Source organism: Corvus brachyrhynchos, unplaced genomic scaffold (assembly GCF_000691975.1).
Source record: "Corvus brachyrhynchos isolate BGI_N302 unplaced genomic scaffold, ASM69197v1 scaffold191, whole genome shotgun sequence".
In the NCBI taxonomy this organism is placed as follows: domain Eukaryota; kingdom Metazoa; phylum Chordata; class Aves; order Passeriformes; family Corvidae; genus Corvus; species Corvus brachyrhynchos.
The window spans coordinates 3,747,479-3,759,954 of record NW_008236487.1 but is presented as its reverse complement, the minus strand read 5'-3'; the positions used below and the strand labels follow the sequence as shown (position 1 = coordinate 3,759,954).

Here is a 12,476-nt window from a genome sequence, read left to right as displayed (position 1 = left end):
TTTTTCTTTAACTTTGCGATTGCTTCTTTGGCTAAAGTTTTTTTTTTGTTTGGTTTTTTTTTTTTTAACTTTTATGTGGGGCTCTTTTTATTTTTTTTTCCCTTGACCTTCAACATCTCAAACTACAAAGAGAGGACTTTCTCTAATGCTGTTTGAATATACTGCATTTTTCTTTTAAGGAGCCTTCCACTGATTTTTATCCTTCAGGGATCAATGGTTTCCTCAGTTCCATAATCTGACAAGCTATAGTAAAAGCAAAAGGCCCCCACTTCTAGAGCCTTAAGTGTTAACGTGAGATGGCAACAGATGTACTTTCACACTGAACTCACAACAGCCTAAGGAGAGCTTTAAAGTATCTTAGCCTAAGTCTCTCTCTTTGGGAGGACTGAGATATGGGAGGAACTTTAGTATTATTGTTAATCTGTATTACAAAAGCACCTAACAGCCTCTGCTGAGTTCAGGGCCCCATTAAAAGCAAGGATGGATAAAGCTGGTTCAAATGTGTGTTCATTCCAGCATAACCTATGAATGCCTTTGCTTTCTGGTAGAGTCTGACTCTTTTCCACAAAACTCTTGTTAAGTTTGGAAAGTGGGAAAAAGAAGGAGAATGGAAATGCTGATTCACTACTAAATTAAGCACTGCTCATTTTGCTGCTACAGTAACTTGGAAGAAACAAAATTTATTGCTGTAATGCAGCATAGTAAGTTGATTTCTAAGGGACTTTTTGATCAAAATAATCTACATATCATCACATAGCTCTCAGAATGACTCCTTCTCCAATGTCTCCCTGTGGCTCTTTGCACAGAGCACCAATACTCCCTTCTGCTCAATCACATACTATACAGAGAGCTAACTTTTTAATTTTCTTCAGTACTTCAGCACTGTTTGCTTTGTCTCACTGGCATCCAAACACCTTGACATGCTGCCAAACATTCCTACAGATTGAGAAACCAGTCAGGTGGTGAACCTGGAGCAGCATCCCACACAGGGACCATGTAAAGGGAGGATGGATCGGTGAGCTGACATGTGGCGGAGGAGGAAGCTGTTCTCTAACACGGATCCTCCTACAAAAGAGGCTCAGAAACCTGGCTGGTGAGTCTCTGGGTGCTGTTCTCTGAGGGAGAGCAGCCAGCAGCTGCCATAATTCACTTTATGCTGCCAAGTGTGCAAGTCAGGGAAGTGGAGATGGACCCCTGTCACATCTTGCTCTGCCACTATTGTACTGCCCCTAGAATGTGCTGACTTTGAAAATCAGAGTGGCATCAGAGGGACATTGATAATTTAACAGTCCTTTGATATATGCCAATGTTCACACTGGGATGGTACAACTGAGGCAGTGCTGTCACCATCTCTGATTTGTTGGAATTGATGATGGAGTAAAACAAGTACTACCTAGGGTTTAATGTAAAACAGTTAATGGGATTCAGAGGGAAGATAATGGAATATATTCACAATGAGTCATATATTTATGTCCACATTATGTAGAATATGACAACATATTGCAACCAGATTGTGACAGGTTTAATTTACATATATGTTTGTAACTCCTGTCTTCAGTACTCAAACTGCATGGGACTCTAGGCACTCAAATTTCTACTTCTAGCATCAAAATATGTGCAAGCCCTTGGCTGGGAGTGGCAATCCTGGCAAAAATGAAAATCCATATGACCAGCAGACCCTCTGTATTTTCTTACTTTAAGAAAGAATTTCACTACCTCCCCACCTATCTCCTGTGGACATGCAGGCACTGCTCTTGATGTCTTTGACCTTGCTTACTCTGTTATCACTGTTTCAAGAGCATCATCCTCTGCTGCAGCCAGGGCTCTGACATTCCAGCTCACTTCAGGCTCTTGAGGAGACCTTGTGCATTCTCCTTCCCATGGTAATTTTGAATCAAACTATTCCTGAGCCATGGTTTATATGTCACATCCAAAGAGCACTGCTCTGAAAAACACAGTTATCTTCTAGCAATCAAGTAGTCCCACGGAAGTCCCAAGTAAGTTGAGTAGTCCCAAGGAAGTTGAGAGACTGAGTCAAAGCCTATAAAACTCCCTTGGTGTTTACTCCAAGGAGTTTTGGATCAGGCTTTGGATATGCTTCATCTTCTATACATTGTCTATAGCTCAAACATATTTACAGCCAATTACCAACAGCAACGATTGTAGAGGTTACTGATGATCTATAGAGTGCAGTGGGATAATGACTGAGACAAGACATTCCTCTCATCACAGACATCTGGGTAGTATTGCTACATTGCTACTGTTAAAGTGGTTGTGCAAGTGATTTCTCTTAATAATCTAGTAAGTGCTTTGGGATCTTTCTGAATGAATGGATTTCTAGAGCACATGCATTCCTCTTATTGTTACTTATCTGTCTGAGTACTGTCACACAGAAATAGGGATTCTCTGTGTTTATTTGGTTTTGAAATAATATATAGTCAGTACAGCTATAGATCTCAATCCTGTCACGGGAAGCAAAGCACTATCTGTTAAAATGTATTAGCCAAACATATGCAGACAAATGGACCCAACAGCACCTCACCACAGACAACAAATTCCTCTCGTCCTTTAAGAATGTAGGGGTTGTTTTTTTGATGTTGTTGTTGTTGCTTTTATAAATAAGCACCTAATCTCATCTACAATATGTCATGAAAGTTCTCTCTCTCATTTGCACAGGCAGTCACTCAGTCTTTTTACATATTCACCTGTTTGGAAATTGGATGCAGTTTTACACATTCCTTCCCTAAAATGAGGCCTACATTAAACGTATTTTCCCTAAATTATTATTATCTCCTATGCATAGTTAACAGAAAGCAGTGCAGCTAGTTTAAGTATAATTATCCATAACTTGTCGTGCACTGATGGCATCCATCATTCTTCTGGCAGAAGCAAACTTGATTCCCACACCAAAAATCTTATCAACAACATCAAGAAAATTTATAACTGATACTAAAATTATGAGCACTACATAACTCTCCAATAATATCTGCGGTGAGTTTTGACTGATATTTGGCCTAATTTCCTAATTTAGGGCAAACAAGCCTCATATGCTAGACAAATCCAAATTTAGATCCTGACTTTTGTTTATAATAGCATTTAAAATACATTAAGCCTGGGAGTTTCAGTGAGGGGGAAGAAGTCTGTCGAGATAACTACATGTTCAGTGTACGCTGAAAATTTTGAGATAGCAGTACTTTTTTTTTTCCTTGTTTGTAAAACCAGAGGCAAGGATTATACAAATATGCAGTCTCACTCTTTTCTGCACTTGTGTGTCTATATCTATACAGCCACTCAACATTTTATATTCATGTTGCAAGTCACATAGGGATTTTTTTCGGTGGGGTATTGTGTAGTTCTGGCCCCAGAGAAGTCCTCACCAATGACTTCCAAGCACTGTCACAATGCAAATAAAAACACAGTGAGAAAAGAAAGTTGCAAGGGTAAAAGGCAACATATAAAGTTAGTTAAAAGAAAAAGAGACTCTTCAAATTTAGTCTAAATTTTCAGTATATTCCAAGATTTCTCCTTTCTGGGTTGGTACTTTAGTGGCTTCAGGAATCTCAAAGGGTACAAAATGTTATTTAATGCCTGTATATAACAAGGAATATGATACATTATAAAAGACCCATAGATGTGGCACTTAGGATCCTGGTTTGGTGGCGGTCTTGGCAGTGCTTGGTCGATGGTTGGACACAACGATCTTAGAGGTCTTTTCCAACCTGAATGATTCTATGATCCTATGCACAGCTGTGGGTTTCTCACACCCGGTTTTTGTGCGTGCGTATTTGTTAGGTTAGTGCTTTTCTAATGATCCATCAATGGCAAAGTGAATCTGTTTGCATAAGACCATAAAGATAAAGATTATTAGCACCTAACCTACCACAGAATAGAAAAGATCAAGAAATACAGAGTTAATCTAAAAACCCAGGAAGGTCTCTTCCACTTCAGGGAGGAAATAAACAGAAAGTTCTCATCACATTCATACCCTCTTAAGGACACTGAAATCTCTTTCACAAAAGAATAGCTCACTTTAGGTGTCTAAATATTTTCGCTTTTACTCTTGCACTTAAAAAGCTGAGATTTCATCCTTTCAAACAAGCACCTCATGGAATGAGACAATGGAAATTAACAGACAAGAAAGAGGTGAAGGAAAGGCAATGCTTCCACTAAGACAAAAAGTTCACATTGGCTCAACTATTTTTTAAACCAGCTTCTCATCTGCATGAACTAACAGAATTTATTAGTGTCAGTAAACAAGGGCCATTGCCTTAATAATTGGTGAACCAGCAAGTCTGTAAGGCATCCAAGTCCTCTCCCAGTCTCCATCTTAACAAAATCTTAGTTATATTAATAATAATGCCTGCGGATTCTGAGCTAAGCTTCATTCAGTCTTACAAAATTTAAATTCAATATGCAATTCAGTGGGAAATAAGTTTTCAAGATGTCACACAGTTTTCAGTTCATGTTTCAAGAAACAAGGAGCAAAAGGTAGAAGGTGAAAAAATGCATAATATAGTGACTGTCTCTTTTGCACAACAAAAATGTGAGAATTGAGACAGCTGTTACTAGTCTCAAACAATTTTGTGAGTAGGACTTGTGGGCTCTGACTCTTCAACAACCAAGAAAGCACACAGACCATTTTTAGTGTCATTTTCTCAGTTACTTTGGCTAGAAGGAATGGTTTCTTGATGCTGAGAGGTTTTCTATGTATTACTCTGGAGTATCTACTTTTGAAACTAGACAAGGTTCAGAAACATCAATAAAATGCGAAATAGATGTTTTTCTCTACCTCCTTAATTCTACATTCCCCAAAGCATCATTCAGGTTTTAGGTGAAGGGCTGAGTCGTGTCCCCTGCATCAACATTTTTGTAGATTTGTTTTCATGCTTCTGCAAACCGTTTCTCTTTCCATCGCACCAGAAATCAATCACAGCGTTGGGAGCGCTGAAAATATGCTGCTCCTCAAAAGAAAGAACTGTGTGGCTGGAAAGTAATTATACTGAGAAAGCTGTTCCGGGTGGACAAAGCCAACCAGATCGCTTAAGAGTGTGACAAAATGCTAAATTGATCTGAGCTGTCTAGAGACAGTTCAGAATTTCTTCTTGGGATGTTCTGTTTCAAAACCTTATTACCGTAACTTCTCAGTGACTGTATGTCACGATCATGAGTTACTCCATTTCAATGTGTATTTATTTTCTGTTAATGTTATAACTTAGGAAATTCAAAAGGATGGAAAGGGTACTTGGTTCTATCCCTAAATGTCAACCATGTAAGTGCTTTGACTTTTATTTTCTATTTGCTTTGGTCAGTGTAAATTTCTATGGGTTTTGCTGGTTGGGGGAAGGGGATTTGGAGATGTGCAGTTCTTGGTTATTAATATTTGACTTTGTTAGTGCTATCTGTTTACCGTATGGCTTCTGGAAAAAGATAGGAAATATTAGCTGGTGAGTCCTTAAAATGCACGATGTGTGGGCACACGCCTTGTGCCTGCACATTCTTTGCACTGCTGCTGCATTTAGCCTGTGATTGACCATGGAGGGGGTTTGATATTGTTTTTTGATACTTCTTTGCTTTTACTTCACTCTTTTTACATTTAATACATTTGGATGATCAAGTTTGAGTGAATCCCATATGCTTCATACAGGCTGGTTTTTTTCCTTATTTCTGGAATAGAAAAGATGAAGGCTGTTTTTAGCCGCTGTTTACATTCACAAAGCTGGATCCTGCACATAAATGAGTTTTTATACAAATGCCTGGGATTTTATACAAATCCCATTCCTCTTTCGCTTAGAACGAGTAACAAGACAGCTGTCTCCGAAGCAGAAAAGGCTGTTGTTAAGAAAGCAATAATAGGCCAGGCTTAAGATCCTTAGCTGGGCTCTTTTATTTTGGGACTTTTACCAAAGGCTGAGGGGTACCCAAAGAAAATATCAAATATCCACTAATATTGAGGGCCTAGTACTCATAGTTGGCAGGGTATGAAATTTGTTTCTATAGGAAATCACCTTATTGTACAGAAAATTGAAACTGTGTGAAGGCTTTTTTCTTTTCTTTTCCCCAAACTGAACATGAAAACTTTTGGGGGTTGGAGGTGATGGCATATTGTACTGTGAAAAATTGGTTTATGCTCAAATGCCTTTTGCGGTCACAACACGATTCCTCACCTCTTCTTGCATGAAAAGGCAAGAGTCAGAGGGCGCTTCTCCTCTGGGGTTTTTCCTGAGATCATTTATGCTTTCCAAAGCCGGATCCAGGTCCCAACCGATAGAGCGGGACTGTCACAGCCCGGGTGCTGTCCTGCAGCGTATTTCCAAACAAGCCATTCCCCTTGTTTTCTTTATTTTTCCCTCTAAAAAGTGATTAAAAGGAGGAGGCCGTCGATGTCCGTGAGATTCACTGAAATTCCTTGAAATGCCGCCGTGACTTTCATTATTCCGCCGCTACCGAGGAGGCTGTGCAATTGTGCCGGGGGAAACCCAGCTTTCCCTCTCCATAAAACACAGCAATTCACACTACATCCGTGAGAATTCCGGAAAGGAGATGCCTGGCAGAACTTTTGCACCCAGGAACACGAGTGGGCAAGCAGCCCCGATGTCAGTCAGCTCAGCCTGAAGAGCAAGACTCGCTTAGTGCTTCTCCTTCATCCTCTAACAGAAAGCTGATTGTTAAGAGAGTGTTTGAGGGCCAGTTTTTAAAAACCAGACAATGAGCTCAACCCAGTACCTCAGCCAGCTAGCAGGCTTGCTCAGGATCAGAGGAAAATCATCATTGACAACACACAAAATCCTTTTAGCACATCTGCTTGTCAGAGATTAATACAGAGTTTGTTTATACTTATCATTAAACCAAAGTTTTGCACAGATTTCACTGATTTTTTTATATGCATCTCAACAGCACCCACAGATCTTGCTCTGCTCTGTGTCAAAGCTGCTCTGTTCAACTAGCTGTTATACCACTGCAGGGTAATCCTCTGTTAATTTGGACCTCAACCCCCCTAAAAATCGAGGGTTTGGGATCCCAAAAAATAAAAGCAAAGTAGTTAAGGTCTAAAAGTGTTCTTGCCTGTTTGCTGTTATTGATAAAATGGTCTGCCTGGTCGTGAGAGACAAAAACTGAGACAGACAACACACTCCAAACAGTAAACTCAAAATAAACTCATCTGGTTTTGAAAGATGAACATTAATAACGATTTGTAGACACATTGTTATGGGTCCCAGTGTATGTCTTCTGTAAATCAGTAATGGAAACAGTAGGATGAAACAAAGAATTATCAGCCACAGACACTTTTGCTTCTTTTGAAGGAGAACATGTAAACGTCAGGAAAATTTTGAATATTTTTCCCTATAGACTTCTAGACTCACTACTGCTAAGTAACACCCGTGGGTCAGAACCCTGTGAATTGCAGAGTGTCTTGAAACTGTGCAATCTTCAATGAGAATGGAGAGCGCCCCTCTTCTTGCACGATTAGGCGTTTACCCTCATAGATGTTCTCCGTGTATTTCTCTGTAAATAACACAGGGATGCTGCCAGAGTGGATAGCTGCTGAAAAAAGGCTCTTCCCCTTGAGAAGCAGGGCTTTCAAACTGGTGGAAATGAAGTATTAGCTCATGTGACATTCCGTGGAGTGGCCTGATTTAAATAACTATACTTTATTCATAATGAGCGGAATGCACCAATTTGCTCTCCCTTTTCCCTCTCCTCCCTTTTCATTCCCCTTTTAAGGTGCAGAAGGTTGTTTTAATTCCACTCAGAATTACTTCTCTAAAAATGTTGGTAATTCTGACAAAAGCATCACACTTTACTGTAAAGGCACTCGGTGAGCAACACTACGAAGGTTACAGGAGAGTACCAGCTATAGCTCTGTTGTTTTCATTTGCATACAAATTGTGAGCCAGAAGCAAGCATTTTCATACACTGAGTTATATAAAATCTGCTTTTTTGGACTGAATTTTAATTTTATTTTTATCCACAAGAATTTCTAAAGAAGTAACGGTTTTGTTTTAGGTTTTTTTAAAGATGGAGATCTAAACTCAGGGTAATTTTTCCATATGATGCATATTTTGAGATTGTTTTATAAGCTCTTTATAATGTAGAATTTGAGGTCTGGCAATCAGATATTTAGACTCCGTTATGAATTAGGTGGTTTAGAAATGAAGACATGCTTGCGGTCACAATTACAAAAACATATTTATGATGACAGAAGAACCAGACAGACACGAAGACAGCAGGTGGGAAAGTGAGGAAAAAGCATAAGAAGTGGGGTGTTTTTTTGCATAACAGACTCTTTATCACCTGTGCTGAAACTGTCAAATGATAAAGTATCCAGTGGAGATTTTAGAAATACTGGAGGAGGCTAAGGTTTTGCCTGGGACCTTAACAGATCTGTGAAGCGGCTTCTGTTCCTTCCAGACTGCAGAGGAGAAACTACAAGCTGAGTTACTTCCACTCCTACCTGTGAGCTTCACTTGCATATCCCTAGCAGTGAGAAGCAGACATCAATAGCAATTGAGATGAAATAGCAGAGGACACAGAACAAACTGAGTTAAAACTTACCCACTCCATCCCTCCCCAATGTGGTACTATACTTGTAAGAACTTCTCACAAAAGCTCTCTCGTGTTCCTGTGAGATAACAGGAAATGGGATGTGCCTGGTTCCTAAGCCACCTGACACCCATTGTGGTGATGGACTTCCAACTCACCTGGGGCAGCTGACACTTTTAGGGAATTGGTAACACCCGGTTACTGTGAAAAGTGGCAGACTGAGGCTCCTGCCAAAGCTAGAAACCAAGAGCTTGGACCTGGGGATGCTGGCATTAGACATAAGGGTCTTGTGGTAGGAGGCTGTTATAAGGTTGTATGTTGACTATGCATTTTTCAAGGTAATGGCATTTTGCTACTGCTATTTTTCCCCTATAAAAGTTAAAGGAACAAAACCCAAACTGTAGTATTATAAAAATTACTTTCCAAATATTTATTGGCATTTAGCCTGTGATAAATGGTCAGCAAAGTTTAAATGTTGTATTGCCTTCTTTTTGCTGGAATTCTAATAAAAATATCAGTGAAACACTAATTCAAGTGATTTTAAAAGCTTGCATCATTTTGACATTGTACATTTTCTTTGTTCTTGGACTGTGAAAGATTAGGCACATCTGCATTAAACAGATAAAAGTTTGCTTGGAGAGATTTTATTGTGGTTCTTTTTTCTATTTGTTCTTCCTGGGGATGACATTCTCATCTGGTATAAATTGGCAGAGCTCTCTGCTTATGGAGCAGAGCTGTCCTGGTCTACAAAGATTCAAAATAAGGCCTAGAACTCTGATAGCTGCCAAAAACCTGGATCTGTTGGATCTTTCTCAGCAAGATATGTGTATATGCACCCTCATTTTCTCCTTTTCTCACTCTTTGAGGTTACCAGGTTATTTCAACTTGACTGTTGCTGCTATCCAACTCACCTAATTAACTGATTTCTTTTATGATGTTTGTAAAGTTTGTCCCACTTGCTCACAATGCTCCCAAAGACTTTCCTTTTAGCGTGGCATGCTGACTTCAGTGTCTATCTAAACAGGCCAGGATGACTTGATTTAAATAATAAACTTTTTAAATATTTGATGGGCTATGGAGCTCAGCTGTTGCAGGGAACTGTCTCAAATGAGTGTGTCTGTGGGCATGTAAAACCCAGGATCTTATTTACTGCAACACGTAACTTGAACGTGCTCATGGGCTGACCATGACAGCATTTGGAAGCTGGGAGAAACCAGTCATTAAGATGGACTTGTTACAGATTGCTCTGAAAACCTTCTTTAACCCAAACATTGTCAGCTCTGAGCTAAGCCCCAGCAGAAATGCCGTTTTTAGGATCACATAATTGGCTGATCAAGTTTTTTAAAAGGGTACCACGTAGATTTCACTTTGTGGAAGATGCTTCCCTGCAGTTTTGAGTGGGATCCATTTAACCAGTAAATGTATCAGTTGCTGACATCTAGATCTGATATAACCACTTAGACGCCTTTTATATTCACTGGAGTGATTTGAGGATGCAAAGTTTGGAAATGTCTAAAATAGGTCAGATGAGTTATGAGCTAAATTTGCCTATTCCTCTTTATCCAGTAGAAAGGGCACTGAGGATGCCCAGCTGAGGTAAAAATTTATGCTGTGGCCATCTAAGTCTACATGAGGTGAATCTCACACTCACTGTCTTAAATAAACTCATCAAAATAACGTTGCAGGAGTGTCCTTAACACTGAGCATGAGCAAATGCGTCGCTCTGAACAGCATCTGTGTTTGCTCAACTTTTCATTTCAATTTGAGCACTTCAGTACATCATCAGTTGAATAAAATAAAAGATTGGCTCTGCAAAGAAGTATATTTCATGGAAACATACTAGGATTCTTGAAAAACAGAAATCTCAACTGATGAAATGAAAAAATTCATTACGTTTAGGTTACTATTCTTAAAGCATCTTATGAAAGGAAGAGGCCTTTTTTTGGCAGATACTAGAGGGACTGGAAGGAAACACATCCAGTGTATCCACATGATGTGACAATGAACTGTGTGGACTACCTTTTCAATCTCATTTTAAAAGCCTCGGAGAGAGGTCCTGTGGAGCTATGAACAGGCTCATGAGTGAAGTACCAAATTGCAAGGAAAAAGTATCTCTGAGTGGCACGGTCCCCATTCCCTGCCCTGGCCACTTCTACATACGTGAACTGGAAATTGCTACAAAATCAGAAAGGCCACAGTTCTGCCAGTTGTTGTGCAAGGAATGATTGAAATTCCAATCTTTTGACTGGGACACAGCTCTCCAAGAGCACTCTTGGTACGTAAACACCAGCACGTGAAAGGCGTGACACAAATACCTGTCTCACAGAGTAAAAAGGCATGTTATCTGACCCTGAAGTGAATTCCTAGCTATGGAGATGTGAAGGGAGAGGGGAGAAGAAGGTCACTATGTGGTAAAAGACAAACATATCTGATGCATGCAATCAAGCAGGGCCCGTAAATTAATTTTCAGCTCTAAAAATTGACTATCTCCTGGGGAAATTCTATTATCGAAAAACAAGATATATTCCAATTAGGAGAGAGGTCATATAGAGGGCAGGATAGAAAAGAGAAAAGGAAGAAGACAAAAAAAAACTTTACACATTAGAGCTCTAAAGGTATGACCGTCACTAAATGGGACAAAGGGGAGGAGGCTGTTAGGAACCTTAATTTGAAATGCCCTTGATTTCTGTCATTTTAAGTTAAAGCCTGCATATTTTAACACAGTGGTGCCTTACAGTACTCTGGCACATTGTGTGTACTGCTACCTGCTGTGGATCTGGACCTTGGATCACTGCTCTGTCTCTCAGCATGACATGAAACACTAAGGGGTACATTTTCAAAGCAATAAGTGGGGATTTCACTGCATGATTCCCACTGAAGCCAGTGTAAGATATGTAGCTGAAGCCCTGTGCAATGATTTGAATACTTCCCATATCACTTCTTAGAATTGCCGAAAAAATATTTCTGGTAGTAGAATTTTCCAGGGACTGCTATTTGACTTCAAACTTCTACTTCATAAATTTTGGGCTTTGATAGGTTTTTTGGAAGTAACTAAATGTTGTTACCGTCTGTTTTCTGTAGGTGTTGTCAGCTGATCAACTCATTATGAAATCTGCTAATTGTTAGTGGAGAGCATAGGTACCCATAGAACACTTCACTCCTTTGCTTAACAAAATCTATACAAACAGTGCACATTTTGCCTGTCAAGTTTGTTTTTCAAGACTTTATAGTATTTTGGGTCACAGAATAGTACTAAAAAATTCTAATTTAATTCTAATTCTAAAATGTGCTGATCTGAGACTTGCTAAACTTTTGCAAAGAGGAATTATTATCTATCATGCAGCCCCTACTTCCACCCCAGAATGCATATTTTTAGTTTTTCAGAACTGATTTTTTCCCCGCAGAAAATCAGATATTCTGAAATAAATAAATTTTATATTTCAGCAAAAATAAATTAAAATTCAGTCTATCAACTAAGTGAGAAGCTGTCATCAGCTCTGAGTAATGGTAAAAATATTGAGCAGGCAAGGGCAAAGCAGGAGGCTGAAGGTTTGCACAGGCAGGAAAAATAATTTTTATGTATCTCACTGATGCAAAATTAAAGATGTTAATATGTTCAGATAAAGAGAACTACAGGATCACTGGAGCGGGCTCCACAGAGAGCTGGTACAAGGAGTGAACATTAATGTAAACCTTAATTTTTACACAGAAAATAATAAAATTACTCTCTGTATTGGATACAGGTAACATGCTGAGTGAGCTGAGAAACTTCCTTCCCTTTAGACTGGAACACAAGAGCATCGTGGCTTTTAGACAGAAGTGGAAGTCTTTCCTACCAGTGCAGCGCTGTAGACAAGGTTGTGGCTGAAGGCAGGACTTCTGTGGCTTGCTCTGCTTGTTCTGCCTTAAGCTGGTTTAATTTCCTGCTTTCACTG

The 12,476-nt window shown here is 39.4% G+C and overlaps 1 long non-coding RNA gene across 2 annotated transcripts in view; it reads right to left on the bottom strand.

Moving 5' to 3' along the window:
* Positions 1-12,476, bottom strand: part of LOC108444694 — a 216,227-nt gene that overhangs the window by 13,869 nt on the left and 189,882 nt on the right. The gene's annotated exons all lie outside the window — the stretch shown is intronic.